The following is a 4,842-nucleotide window of genomic DNA, read 5'->3' as shown; positions in this document are numbered from 1 at the left end:
AATTATTCGATCTATGACCCAGAATTAGTTACGTTATAAACGCACTTAAGATTTCAGAGTATTATCCATGTAACATATATATGTTGACATTCTTACAGTTACAGGAGACTTCGGTATAAGTTAAAAGAAATAATTGAGTCCATGTCACAGAAAAAGGCTTGAATTATTAGAAGATTATAACGTGGATGTTTCATAGCATCCACGAAAGGCTAATGTAATAGCTAATACCATGTGCCGCAGATTGGAAGACAGCATAAGCCTACTTAAAGGCTGAGAGAGAAGAGGAAGCTTGAGAGTTACATCAGCTAATTAAATCAGGATTCTGAGTAATAGACCTAGATGATTATAGAAATCGTGATTCAAAACATTGAAGAATCACTCTTAATAGTAAAAGTACAAGAGAGGTATTACAGCGGCCATATTCAATAAATGCTCAACGATAAAGTCAGTTAGAAGACTACAAGCCTTAGAGGTAAAAACAATAGAGAGGAGATGACAGGCTAAATATGTACCCCCGCTGTTGCGAGACTCCGAGACATTACCAGGGCGAGAGAGCATCATTTTTACCATTCGAGTAAAGAACATAGACGACATCAACATCGTAATCTAGAATACTACAGAAATAAGAAGACATGATCTGAAACGCGTGACACCATGTGGTCGGTAATTCAAATTTGATCGCGGACTATAAAGTATAACATGGATGAACAACTCTCCAGATCGATCATTCAGTTCAAAAGTGTCAGTTAGGACAAGCTACGTTAAGAATAGAAATTTTCTAGCTTTTATAGAAGTACCACAAATTAAAAGATCAAGAATGTGAGTGAGATAAGATGACAAGTCAAGTATAAATTTTACTAGACCGGAATAAGTCAGGAGACTAGAAAATGAGGTTGAGAAGTTGAAGCCTATCCTAAATCACTCACTCCTCAAGAGGAGCAGAAATATATGTATATATCTATACAAGGTGTGACTGAAGGGTTGAATAACAATGTTACAAGTACCAAGCTGATAACTTTGCTTAAGAAAAGTAAATCAAGAACTATGAGAGCCAAGGTGAGGATTGTATTAGGTTTTAAAAGCATCAGCGTAAACATTATATGATGGCTAAGGTTGTAGAATAAGAATTCCTAAAGTAAGAACATATGGAAAGTCATAGACGTCTGGGTATACCTAAAATGTCGCCTACGAAAGGCGTCATGAAATCCAATTAGAAAGGCAAGCTTAGTCCGAGATATATGGGGCCTTACCGAGTAATTTGATGGATAGGCAGAATAGCATATGAGTGACGGCCGTGTGAGGCCAAGTGTTGCTATTTATAGACATTGGCCCTTTGTGGCATGTATAGTATATTTTCTGGCTATGTGCAGGTTGGTTTTAGTCCAGTGTATAAAGGAGACTTTGGCGAAATAAAGCCTTTAAGAGTTAACATTCAAGGACGAATGTTCCTAAGGGGGGAAAGATGTTACACCCTGTACGTTCATGTTGGAATGCGTCTTAAGTGAATCAATATAATACATATAGTTTAAGAATATTTACAAAGGTAATGACGAATTAACACATGTGTTACGGAAGTATCGTGAGGGTTGGAGGATAAACGAATAAAAGATGTTATAACCCGCACTTTCAGGTAAAACTAGGAGTATTTAATAATCTAATGAGGTCATGTTTTAACATATTTGAATCATATAATATTCGTGTGTTAAGTTTTGAAGTCAAACAAGTTGTAAAACAAAAGTCAACAAAAGTTGTCGCAAGATACGTTCATAATCTTAATGAAATTTGGTCTAATGTCACTAAGATTTTATCTTAATATACTTGGATTTATGGGGTGTTACAACCACCAAATTGAATATAGATATTCAACGCATTAAACCGTACGTCAATACGACATCGGAGTAGAGAGATATTCATGTTTTCACAAGACTGCGCAGGCAGCTCCTATGGGACCCACTTGGTCGATGACCGACCTTCACATATTTTTATCTCGTTTTTGGGACGAGCTTTGCTCATTTTTAAACAAAATTCCATTCGCACACTCTCCAAACCTTCTGGAACATTTCCCCCAAGGCTCCAAACAAATTTCAAAAAAATACACCATAATCCAACAGCAAAGTTAGCCAAAGGTGAAGAATTAACCTACCCCTCTTTGGTGTTGTGATGTGAATAAGGATGATGGTGAGCTAAGTTAAGCAAAGGGTTTTAATTTTATCTGCTGCCTAAGGTATGTTTAACATCCTTTTGGTTGTGTTTAAGGTTAATTACATGTTGGTTGTGGTGTTGTAGTGAAAGATTACAAGATAGTACTTGAAAGGGGAAGAGATGTAGTTACATTTTGATGGATTGGTTTAATCGGACCTTAATCCCTTAAGAAAGTTGTCCAAGAGATAATGTGAATTCTAATAATAATACCTCACAAACAAGGTAGATGAATTTCCAAGACTATCTCGACCTTATCCTTACACTCAGCTTGGAGCTACTCCTATCAAAATGAAAAGCAGCAAGCGGAAAGTGAACTTGAAGAAGCGAGCTCTAAGTTCAGCTTCCATTCCTCAAACTGTTAAAAAACATTATTATTTTTAGTAATATAAAGAGGGTTCCAACATATTAATATATAGTGAAGTGTTCCCCCAGATTCAGAACTTCCATCGTCAGGAAAAGTCTGATCTTTTTCTAAATTTGTTTTTGTATTTTGATTGAAGAAACTACTCTAAACTAGACTACTTCTAGCTACTGGTTAAAAAACATATAATGAGAATTTTGTTTTTATACCATTATACTCAGAAAGTAATTTTCCCACCCCACTTGTGTTATGCATTAGTCCTCGATGCATGATCATAGAGAAAAATATTAAAACAAGGATGAGAAATACTCCCTGAGACCCTCTAGGGCCTAGCTAGCAACATGATCCTCAATATTTAGGGTCGGGATGACCCTACACTTAAGCTCAAACATGCTCTCCATCATCAACTCTCATCTTCAACTTCCCTTCCCTCACATCAATAATCGCTCCACCAGTAGCTAAGAACGGTCGCCCCAAAATAATGGGCACTTCCTCATCTGCCTCATAATCAAGAACAATAAAATTAGCAAGAAGAATAAACTTTCCCACTCTCACTAGCACATCCTCAATAATTCCTTCCGGCATTCACTAGTGACCTATCTGCCAACTGTAAGGTGATTGTAGTAGGTCTAAGGGCCCCCAATCCTAGTTGCTTGAACAAAGATGATGGCATCATATTTATACTAGCCCCTAAATCACATAGGGCTCTACCACTTTTTTGTTTCCCAAAAGACAGGGGAATTGTGAAACTACCAGGATCCTTCATCTTAGGAGAAAGTTTACTCTGAACTCTAGCACTACACTCTTCAATAAGTGCAATTGTTTCAAACTCAGTATGTCTTCGCTTGTTTGCCACAATATCTTTTAGATACTTTGCATACTTAGGCACTTCCTGCAAAATTTTCACCAAAGGCAAATTCACACGCACTTGGCTCAGAATATCTAAGAATTCTTGTACTTAGCATCATCCTTTTGCTTCTACAGTCTTTGTGGAAATGGAGGTGGTGGCCTTGTCACAATTATTGGCTTTGATCTTTCGCTCTCTTTCTCATTCTCTTCAACTGGCTTGGGAACTAATTCTCCTTCATGACTAGTCGTATACTTCTTTTTCTTTGGAACTTCTCCTAATAATCTTCCATTTCTCAAGGTAACCACATTGACTTGAGCTTTAGGATTAGGCTCAGTATCACTAGGAAGAGACCCAACTGGCATATTATTTTGAGAACTAGCAAGTTGCCCCATTTTTTGCCCTAGATTTCGAATAGGAGTAGCTTGATTTTGATTATCAGCCATAATTTTCCTTAGCATCTCCTCAATATTACCCATCGGATTTACTGATTGAACAACCTGTGGTGGTTGAAAATTCTGGTGTTGGCCTTATGGTCTGAGTTGATTTTGAGCTCCTTAATTTCTACCATATGAGAAATTTGGGTGGTTCCTCCAATTAGGATTATAAGTATTGTCAAATTGATTCTGATTTATTTGTCCTCTATTTGCATTCCCCATAAAGTAAACAGATTCTGGATTCACTGGACAGACATCACTGGTATGGCCCTCGCCGCAGATTTCGCATAACACCTGCACTTGTTGTACTGGTTGAACCTGTTGCATTGGTTGGAATTGTTGTTGGTTCTGAACCGTATTCATCTTTCTGTTTTGATTTGCTAAAGATGCTACCTGTGCAAATAATGATGATACAACATCCAATTCAAGTACCCCAGCAACTTTCTGGACTGTGTGTCTACTTGCTTCCCCTTGCTAATCTGGGTTGATTTTGGAAAACTTGTTCAGCGGTGCATAAATCTCATCAAAGCTCTTTTCTAATACTTGACCACCAGTTGCTGCGTCTACCACTATTTTTTTTAGGGTGAATACCTTCAATAAAAGTGTGAGTCAGTACTTCGTGGTTTGGTTATGGTGTGGACAGTCTCTTAGTAGCCCCTTGAATCGCTCCCAGGCTGCATAAAGTGATCCACCTTCTCTCTGTTTGAATGCAACTATCTCATTTCTTATCCTTGCGATTTTACCAGAAGGAAAGAACCTAGCCAAGAATTTGCGAGACAAATCATTCCATGATGCTATAGAGTAAGCTGGCTCAGATTTCAACCATCTCTTGGCCTCTCCCAACAGAGAAAAGGGAACAATGTGAGCCTAACATAATCAGATGTTACCCCGTTAGTGAAATAAGTATCACTAATCTCCAGAAAATTCAGAATATATTGTTGGGGGTCATCATGTGGCAGTCCCATAAACTGTCCATTTGCATGAAGTAACTAGAT

General features: G+C 37.8%; 1 non-coding gene across 1 annotated transcript; it reads left to right on the top strand.

Moving 5' to 3' along the window:
- Positions 1 to 4,472: 4,472 nt before the first annotated feature.
- LOC142175632 (small nucleolar RNA R71) lies at positions 4,473 to 4,579 on the top strand. The gene has a single exon (XR_012704728.1). It is a non-coding gene; the product is annotated as a small nucleolar RNA R71 (small nucleolar RNA).
- The last annotated feature ends 263 nt before the right edge of the window (positions 4,580 to 4,842 follow it).

This window comes from Nicotiana tabacum, chromosome 21, assembly GCF_000715075.1.
Source record: "Nicotiana tabacum cultivar K326 chromosome 21, ASM71507v2, whole genome shotgun sequence".
Classification (NCBI taxonomy): Eukaryota; Viridiplantae; Streptophyta; class Magnoliopsida; order Solanales; family Solanaceae; genus Nicotiana; species Nicotiana tabacum.
Note: the sequence above shows the minus strand (reverse complement) of the source record. Positions and strands in the feature narration are given on the sequence as shown.